We start from the raw sequence: 10,859 nt of genomic DNA on the forward strand, positions 1-10,859 counted from the left end.
GGCTCACGCGACCGCGCGGATTGGAAAAGCACACGTGACGCGGAAGCGTGGACGACCCGAACGCGTGTGGTGGACGAAATTGTGATCACATGTTCTTTTGTATACTCTTATGACACTGTTTATTTTCACAACTCCGTTCAACTAACCAGCAAGTGTACTGGGTCGTCCAAGTAATAAACCTTACGTGAGTAAGGGTCGAATCCACAGAGATTGTTGGTATGAAGCAAGCTATGGTCACCTTGTAGATCTCAGTCAGGCGGATTAAACATTATTTATGGGTTCGAAGATAGAAATAAAGATTAGAAATAAGAAAAGGGATAGAATACTTATGTAGATTCATTGGTAGGAATTTCAGTTAAGTATATGAAGATGCTGCATGGCTCAAGGACGCCTGCTTTCCTATTGCTTCTACTCAATCCTTCTTACTCCTTTCCATGGCAAGCTTTGTATAGGGGTTCACCATCAGCGGTGGCTACTTTCAATCCTCTCGGGAAAATATCCTATGCGGCTGTCACTCGCACAGCTAATCATCTGGAGGCATCACCCATGGTTGATGACTACATCCCATCCTCGCAGTGAAAACTAATGCTCACGCACTCTGTCACAGTACGGCTAATCACTGGTTGGTTCCCGCGCCTACTGGAATAGAATCCCTTGATTCTTTTGCGTCTGTCACTAATGCCCAGCACTTGCAAGTTTGAAGCACGTCACAGTCATTCATTACCGGAATCCTACTCGGAATACCACAGACAAGGTGAGACTTTCCGGATTCCCAGGATCCTACTCGGAACACCACAGACAAGGTTGGACTTTCCGGATCCTCATAAATGCCGCCATCTATCTAGCTTATACCACGAAGATTCTGTTGGGGAATCTAAGAAATACACATTCAAGCTCTGTTGCATGTAGAACGGAAGTGGTTGTCAATCACGCGCGTTCATAAGTGAGAATGATAATGAGGGTTATCTAACTCATCACATTCATCATGTTCTTGGGTGCGAATGAATATCTTGGAATAAGAATAAGAGAGATTTGAATAAAAGAAAATAGAACTTCATTAATACTTGAGGTACAGCAGAGCTCCACACCCTTAATCTATGGTGTGCAGAAACTCCACCGTTGAAAATACATAAGTGAAAGAGGTCCAGGCATGGCCGAATGGCCAGCCCCCTAAAACGTGATCAATAGTCTCTTAGGATGAAGAATAAAACAAAACTGAGACCAAAGATGTCTAATACATTAGTAAATCATCCTATTTATAATAAACTAGCTCCTAGGGTTTACATGAGTAAGTAATTGATGCATAAATCCACTTCCGGGGCCCACTTGGTGTGTGCTTGGGCTGAGCTTGATCTATCCACGAGCTGAGGCTTCTCTTGGAGTTGAACTTTGAGTTATGACGTGTTTTGGGCGTTCAACTCCGGATCATGACGTTTTTCTGGCGTTTAACTCCAGAAAGCAGCATGTACTTGGCGTTCAACGCCAAGTTACGTCGTCATTCTTCGAATAAAGTATGGACTATTATATATTGCTGGAAAGCCCTGGATGTCTACTTTCCAACGCCGTTGAGAGCGCGCAAATTGAAGTTCTGTAGCTCCAGAAAATCCATTTCGAATGCAGGGAGGTCAGATTCCAACAGCATCAGCAGTCCTTTTGTCAGCCTTTTTCAGAGTTTTGCTCAAATCCCTCAATTTCAGTCAGAATTTACCTGAAATCACAGAAAAACACACAAACTCATAGTAAAGTCCAGAAATGTAAATTTAACATAAAAACTAAGGAAAACATCCCTAAAAGTAGCTTGAACTTACTAAAAACTACCTAAAAACAATGCCAAAAAGCGTATAAATTATCCGCTCATCACAACACCAAACTTAAATTGTTGCTTGTCCCCAAGCAACTGAAAATCAAATAGGATAAAAAGAAGAGAATATACTATAAATTCCAAAATATCAATGAATATTAATTATAATTAGATGAGCGGGACTTGTAGCTTTTTGCTCTGAATAGTTTTGGCATCTCACTTTTTCCTTTGAAGTTTAGAATGATTGGCTTCTCTAGGAACTTAGAATTTCGGATAGTGTTATTGACTTTCCTAGTTAAGCATGTTGATTCTTGAACACAGCTACTTATGAGTCTTGGCCGTGGCCCTAAGCACTTTGTTTTCCAGTATTACCACCGGATACATAAATGCCACAGACACATAACTGGGTGAACCTTTTCAGATTGTGACTTAGCTTTGCTAAAGTCCCCAATTAATGGTGTCCAGAGCTCTTAAGCACACTCTTTTGCCTTGGATCATGACTTTAACCACTTAGTCTCAAGCTTTTCACTTGGACCTTCATGACACAAGCACATGGTTAGGGACAGCTTGATTTAGCCGCTTAGGCCTGGATTTAATTTCCTTAGGCCCTCCTATCCATTGATGCTCAAAGCCTTGGATCCTTTTTACCCTTGCCTTTTGGTTTTAAGGGCTATTGGCTTTTTCTACTGCTCCTTCTTTTTTTTTTTTTTTTTTTTCGCCATTTTTTTTCCTTTTTTTTTCACTGCTTTTTCTTGCTTCAAGAATCAATTTCATGATTTTTCAGATCCTCAATAACATTTCTCTTTGTTCATCATTCTTTCAAGAGCCAACAATTTTAACATTCATAAACAACAAGATCAAAAGACATATGTACTGTTCAAGCATTCATTCAGAAAACAAAAAGTATTGTCACCACATCAATATAATTAAATTAAATTCAAGGATAAATTCGAAATTCATGTACTTCTTGTTCTTTTGAATTAAAACATTTTTCTTTTAAGAGAGGTGAAGGATTAATGGAATTTATTCATAGCTTTAAGGCATGGTTACATACTAATGATCATGAAATAAAGACACAAAACATAGATAAACACAATAATTAAAAACCGAAAACAAAAAGAAATAAAGAACAAGGAATGAATCCACCTTTAGTGGCGTCTTCTTCTTGAAGGACCAATGATGTTCTTAAGCTCTTCTATGTCCCTTCCTTGTCTTTGTTGCTCCTCCCTCATTGCTCTTTGATCTTCTCTTATTTCTTGGAGAATGATGGAGTGTTCATGATGTTCCACCCTTAGTTGTTCAACATTATGGCTCAAATCTTCTAAGGAGGTGTTGAGTTGCTCCCAATAGTTGTTGGGAGGAAAGTGCATTCCTTGAGGCATTTGTTGATGATGAACTTCCTCATGTTCTTCTTGAGGGCCGTGAGGAACTTCTCTTGTTTGCTCCATCCTTTTCTTGGTGATGGGCTTGTCTTCTTCAATGGAGACATCTCCATCTATGATGATTCCAGCTGAGTAACATAGATGGCATATAAGGTGGGGGAAGGCTAGCCGTGCCATGTGTGAAGGCTTGTCGGCTATTTTGTAGAGTTCATTGGATATGACTTCATGAACTTCTACTTCCTCTCCAATCATGATGCTATGAATCATGATGGCCCGATCCACAGTAACTTCAGATCGGTTGCTTGTAGGGATGATGGATCTTTGGATGAACTCCAACCATCCTCTAGCTACAGGCTTGAGGTCCAGTCTTCTTAGTTGGACTGGCTTGCCTTTGGAGTCTAATCTCCATTGGGCGCCTTCCACACAAATGTCCATTAGGACTTGGTCCAACCTTTGATTAAAATTGACCCTTCTTGTGTAGGGGCGTTCATCACCTTGCATCATGGGTAAGTGAAACGCCAACCTCACATTTTCCGGACTGAAATCTAAGTATTTCCCCCGAACCATTGTGAGATAATTCTTTGGACTCGGGTTCATACTTTGATCATGGTTCCTAGTGATCCATGCATTGGCATAGAACTCTTGAACCATTAAAATTCCGACTTGTTGCATGGGGTTGGCTAAGACTTCCCAACCTCTTCTTTGGATTTCATGTCGGATTTCCGGATACTCATTCTTTTTGAGCTTGAATGCGACCTCGGGGATCACCTTCTTCTTTGCCACAACATCATAGAAGTGGTCTTGATGGCTCTTGGAAATGAATCTTTCCTTCTCCCATGACTCGGAGGAGGAAGCTTTTGCTTTCCCTTTCCCTTTTCTTGAGGAAACTCCGGCCTTAGGTGCCATTGGTAATGGAAAAACAGAAAAAAGCTTATGCTTTTACCACACCAAACTTTAAAATTTGCTCGCCCTCGAGCAATAAAAGAAAAGAAAAGTAGAAGAAGAAGAAGAAAATATGGTAGAGGGGGAGAAGTAGGTTCGGCTATGTGGGGAAGAAGGGGTTTGTGTTGTGTGAAAATGAAGAAGAATTGAAGGGTATTTATAGGGAGAGGGGAGGGTATAGGTTCGGCCAATTTGGGTGGGAATGGGTGGGAAATTGAATTTGAATTTTATGAAGGTAGGTGGGGTTTATGGGGAAGAGTGGGTTGATGTGAATGGTGAATGGGGTAATTGGGAAGAGGAATTGAGGTGATTGATGAAGAATATTGGGAATTGTGACATGGGGTATTCACATCACAAAAATTAGGATTAGGAGGTAAGGTGGGAATATGGTAGGTGGGGATCCTGTGGGGTCCACAGATCCTGAGGTGAAAACAAATACCATTCCTTCACCATATAGGCATGTAAAATGCCTTCATGCATCATTCTGGCGTTCAAACGCCCATTGATGCATGTTCTGGGCGTTCAACGCCCATGTAATGCATGTTTCTGGCGTTGAACGCCAGTTTCATGCTTGTTCCTGGCGTTCAGCGCCAGTTTGTCCTCTCTGTGCACCATCCTGGCGTTTAACGCCAGGTTGTTGCTTGTTTTGGGCGTTCAGCGCCAGAATGGTGCTCTGTTCTGGCGTTGAACGCCGGCCAGATGCACCTTACTGGCGTTGAACGCCAGTCTGCGCTGCCTCCAGGGTGAAAATTTTTTTCTTCTGTTTTTGACTCTGTTTTTAATTTTTATTTGATTTTTTTCGTGACTCCTCATGATCATGTACCTAATTAAACACAAAAATAAACAAGAAACAAAATAAAATAAAATTAGATAAATAAAATTGGGTTGCCTCCCAACAAGCGCTTCTTTAATGTCAGTAGCTTGACAGTGGCTCTCATGGAGCCACATGGTGATCAGGTCAATTTAGTGTGAAGTCCCAACACCAAACTTAGAGTTTGGATATGGGGTTTGAACACCAAACTTAGAGTTTGGTTGTGGCCTCACAACACCAAACTTAGAGTTTGACTGTGTGGGCTCTTCTTGACTCTGAACTGAGAGAAGCTCTTCATGCTTACTCTCTTTTGTCACAGAGGGATGGCCATGTGCCTGAAACACAAGGTAGTCCCCATTCAATTGAAGGACTAACTCACCTCTGTTGACATCTATCACAGCTCCTGCTGTGGCTAGGAAAGGTCTTCCTAGGATGATGCATTCATCATCTTCCTTCCTAGTGTCTAGGATTATGAAATCAGTGGGGATGTAAAGGCTTTCAACCCTTACTAGCACGTCCTCCACTATTCCATAAGCTTGTCTTATGGACTTATCTGCCAGTTGTAATGAGAACAAGGCAGGTTGTACCTCAATGATCCCCAGCTTCTCCATTACAGAGAGTGGCATAAGATTTATCCCTGACCCCAGATCACATAGAGCTTTTTCAAAGCTCATGGTGCCTATGGTGCAAGGTATTAAGAACTTGCCAGGATCTTGTTTCTTTTGAGGTAGAGTTCTCTGAATCCAAGTATCTAGTTCACTAATGAGCAAGGGAGGTTCACTTTCCCGAGTCTCATTACCAAACAGCTTGGCATTCAGCTTCATGATAGCTCCTAAGTATTGAGCAACTTGCTCTCCAGTCACATCTTCATTCTCTTCAGAGGATGAATATTCTTCAGAGCTCATGAATGGCAGAAGGAGATTAAATAGAATCTCTATGGTCTCTAGATGAGCCTCAGATTCCTCAGGATCCTTAATAGGAAACTCCTTCTTGCTTGAGGAACGTCCCAGGAGGTCTTCCTCACTAGGATTTTCGTCCTCCTCCTCCCTAGTGCATTCGGCCATATTGACTATGTCAATGGCCTTGCACTCTCCTTTTGGATTCTCTTCTGTATTGCTTGGGAGAATACTGGGAGGAGTTTCAATGACTTTCTTTCTCAGCTGGCCTACTTGTGCCTCCAGATTTCTAATGGAGGATCTTGTTTCATTCATGAAACTAAAAGTGGCCTTTGACAGATCAGAGACTATATTGGCTAAATTAGAATTGTTTTGTTCAGAATTCTCTGTCTGTTGCTGAGAAGATGATGGATATGGCTTGCTATTGCCCAGCCTAGTACGTCCACCATTGTTAAAACCTTGTTGAGGTTTTTGTTGATCCTTCCATGAGAAATTTGGATGATTTCTCCATGATGAGTTATAGGTGTTTCCATAAGGTTCACCCATGTAATTAACCTCTGCCATGGCAGGGTTCTCAGGATCATAAGCTTCTTCAGAAGCTGCCTCTCTAGCACTGTTGGATGCATGTTGCAATCCATTCAGATTTTGAGAGATCATGTTGACCTGTTGAGTCAACACTTTGTTCTGAGCCAATATGGCATTCAGAGCATCAATTTCAAGAACTCCTTTCTTCTGAGGTACCCCATTGTTCACGGAATTCCTCTCAGAGGTATACATGAACTGGTTGTTTGCAACCATGTCAATGAGTTCTTGAGCCTCTTCAGGCGTTTTCTTCAGGTGAATAGATCCACCTGCAGAATGATCCAATGACATTTTCGAAAATTCAGAGAGACCATAATAGAATATATCTAATATGGTCCATTCTGAGAACATGTCAGATGGACATCTCTTGGTCAGCTGCTTGTATCTTTCCCAAGCTTCATAGAGGGATTCACCATCTTTTTGTTTGAAGGTTTGAACATCCACTCTCAGCTTGCTCAGCTTTTGAGGAGGAAAGAATTTATCCAAGAAGGTAGTGACCAGCTTATCCCATGAGTCCAGGCTATCCTTGGGTTGTGAATCCAACCATATTCTAGCTCTGTCTCTTACAGCAAAAGGGAAAAGCATGAGTCTGTAGACTTCAGGATCAACTCCATTCGTCTTTACAGTCTCACAGATCTGCAAGAACTCAGTTAAAAACTGATAAGGATCTTCAGATGGAAGTCCATAAAACTTGCAGTTTTGTTGCATTAAAGCAACTAGTTGAGGCTTAAGCTCAAAGTTATTGGCTCCAATGGCAGGAATGGAGATGCTTCTTCCATCAAACTTGGACGTTGGCTTAGTGAAGTCACCAAGCATTCTCCTTGCATTATTATTATTATTTTCTTCTGCCATCTCTTTCTCTTGTTCGAAAATTTCTAGAAGGTCTCTTCTGGATTGTTGTAATTTAGCTTCTCTTAATTTTCTCTTCAGAGTCCTTTCAGGTTCTGGATCAATTTCAACAAGAGTGCCTTTATCCCTGTTCCTGCTCATATGAAAGAGAAGAAAACAAGAAAAGAGAGAGGAATCCTCTATGTCACAGTATAGAGATTCCTTTATGTTAGTAGAAAAAGAAAGGGGATAGAAGAATGAAGAAGAGGGTTCGGATTTTTGGATGAGGAGGGGTGAAGAGAAGTGTTAGTAATTAAATAATTAAATAGAAGAAGAGAAGAGAAGAGAGATTTCGAAAATAATTTTTGAAAAGGGGTTAGTAATTTTCGAAAATCAAAGATAAAATATAATTAAAATTAAAATTTAAAATAAAAAGTGTTTTTGAAAAAGAGAGGGAGAATTTTCGAAAATTAGAGAGGGAAAAGTAGTTAGGTGGTTTTGACAAAGATAAGAAACAAACAACAAGTTAGTTAGTTGATTGAAAAAGATTTGAAATCAAATTTTGAAAAAGATAACAAGATAGGAAGTTAGATAAGATATTTTAAAGTCAAATTTTGAAAAAGATAAAATTTTGAAAAGGATAAGATAAAAAGATAAGATAAAAATTTTAAGAAAAAGATATTTTGAAAAAGATTTAATTTTAAAAAGACTTAACTAACAAGAAACTACAAGATAAGATTCTAGAATTTAAAGATTGAACCTTTCTTAACAAGAAAGTAACAAACTTCAAATTTTTGAATCAATCACATTAATTATTAGCTAATTTTCGAAAATTAGATATAAAGATAAGAAAAAGATTTTAAAAATAATTTGAAAAAGATTTTTGAAATTTTCGAAATAAAAAAAAATGAAAAAAATATGATTTTTGAAAAAGATTTTGAAAAGATAAGATTTTTAAAAATTGAAATTTTGACTTGACTTGTAAGAAACAACTAATTTTGAAAATTTTTAACCAAGTCAACCCAAAATTTCGAAATTTTGGAGGGAAATAAGGAAAAGATATTTTTTTGATTTTTGAATTTTTAATGATGAGAGAGAAAAACAACAAAAATACTTTATGCATGAAATTTTTAGATCAAAACCATGAATGCATGCAAGAATGCTATGAATGTCAAGATGAACACCAAGAACACTTTGAAGATCATGATGAACATCAAGAACACAATTTTGAAAAATTTTTGATGCAAAGAAAACATGCAAGACACCAAACTTAGAAATCTTTAATGCATGGAAAATATGAATGCAAAAATGCACATGAAAAACAACAAACAACACAAAACAAGAAATCATCAAGATCAAACAAGAAGACTTATCAAGAACAACTTGAAGATCATGAAGAACACTATGAATGCATGAGATTTTCGAAACAATGCAAGAAAAAATTTTTAAAGCATGCAATTGACACCAAACTTAAAAATTAACACAAGACTCAAACAAGAACACAAAATATTTTTGATTTTTATGATTTTCTAATTTTTTTTGTATTTTTATTGATTTTTTTCGAAAATATTTTTGGAAAAAAAAACGAAAAAGAAAAGAAAATTTTTGAAAAAGATTTTTGAAAAGAAAATTACCTAATCTGAGCAACAAGATGAACCGTCAGTTGTCCATACTCGAACAATCCCCGGCAACGGCGCCAAAAACTTGGTGGACGAAATTGTGATCACATGTTCTTTTGTATACTCTTATGGCACTGTTTATTTTCACAACTCCATTCAACTAACCAGCAAGTGTACTGGGTCGTCCAAGTAATAAACCTTACGTGAGTAAGGGTCGAATCCACAGAGATTGTTGGTATGAAGCAAGCTATGGTCACCTTGTAGATCTCAGTCAGGCGGATTAAACATTATTTATGGGTTCGAAGATAGAAATAAAGATTAGAAATAATAAAAGGGATAGAATACTTATGTAGATTCATTGGTAGGAATTTCAGTTAAGTATATGAAGATGCTGCATGGCTCAAGGACGCCTGCTTTCCTATTGCTTCTACTCAATCCTTCTTACTCCTTTCCATGGCAAGCTTTGTATAGGGGTTCACCATCAGCGGTGGCTACTTTCAATCCTCTCGGGAAAATATCCTATGCGGCTGTCACTCGCACAGCTAATCATCTGGAGGCATCACCCATGGTTGATGACTACATCCCATCCTCGCAGTGAAAGTTAATGCTCACGCACTCTGTCACAGTACGGCTAATCACTGGTTGGTTCCCGCGCCTACTGGAATAGAACCCCTTGATTCTTTTGCGTCTGTCACTAACGCCCAGCACTTGCAAGTTTGAAGCACGTCACAGTCATTCATTACCGGAATCCTACTCGGAATACCACAGACAAGGTGAGACTTTCCGGATTCCCAAGATCCTACTCGAAACACCACAGACAAGGTTGGACTTTCCGGATCCTCATAAATGCCGCCATCTATCTAGCTTATACCACGAAGATTCTGTTGGGGAATCTAAGAAATACACATTCAAGCTCTGTTGCATGTAGAACGGAAGTGGTTGTCAATCACGCGCTTTCATAAGTGAGAATGATAATGAGGGTTATCTAACTCATCACATTCATCATGTTCTTGGGTGCGAATGAATATCTTGGAATAAGAATAAGAGAGATTTGAATAAAAGAAAATAGAACTTCATTAATACTTGAGGTACAGCAGAGCTCCACACCCTTAATCTATGGTGTGCAGAAACTCCACCGTTGAAAATACATAAGTGAAAGAGGTCCAGGCATGGCCGAATGGCCAGCCCCCTAAAACGTGATCAATAGTCTCTTAGGATGAAGAATAAAACAAAACTGAGACCAAAGATGTCTAATACATTAGTAAATCATCCTATTTATAATAAACTAGCTCCTAGGGTTTACATGAGTAAGTAATTGATGCATAAATCCACTTCCGGGGCCCACTTGGTGTGTGCTTGGGCTGAGCTTGATCTATCCACGAGTTGAGGCTTCTCTTGGAGTTGAACTTGTTGAGTTATGACGTGTTTTGGGCGTTCAACTCCGGATCATGACGTTTTTCTGGCGTTTAACTCCAGAAAGCAGCATGTACTTGGCGTTCAACGCCAAGTTACGTCATCATTCTTCGAATAAAGTATGGACTATTATATATTGCTGGAAAGCCCTGGATGTCTACTTTCCAACGCCGTTGAGAGCGCGCCAATTGGAGTTCTGTAGCTCCAGAAAATCCATTTCGAATGCAGGGAGGTCAGATTCCAACAGCATCAGCAGTCCTTTTGTCAGCCTTTTTCAGAGTTTTGCTCAAATCCCTCAATTTCAGTCAGAATTTACCTGAAATCACAGAAAAACACACAAACTCATAGTAAAGTCCAGAAATGTGAATTTAACATAAAAACTAAGGAAAACATCCCTAAAAGTAGCTTGAACTTACTAAAAACTACCTAAAAACAATGCCAAAAAGCGTATAAATTATCCGCTCATCAGCGTGGCAGGGAAAAACGCGAATGACGCGTCCGCATGGATGACGCGATCACGTGACATGCGCGATCTGCAGAATTGCAAAAGTCGATGGCAGAGATTATGGGCCGCATTTCAACCCA

Source organism: Arachis stenosperma, chromosome 4 (assembly GCF_014773155.1).
Source record: "Arachis stenosperma cultivar V10309 chromosome 4, arast.V10309.gnm1.PFL2, whole genome shotgun sequence".
Lineage (NCBI taxonomy): Eukaryota > Viridiplantae > Streptophyta > Magnoliopsida > Fabales > Fabaceae > Arachis > Arachis stenosperma.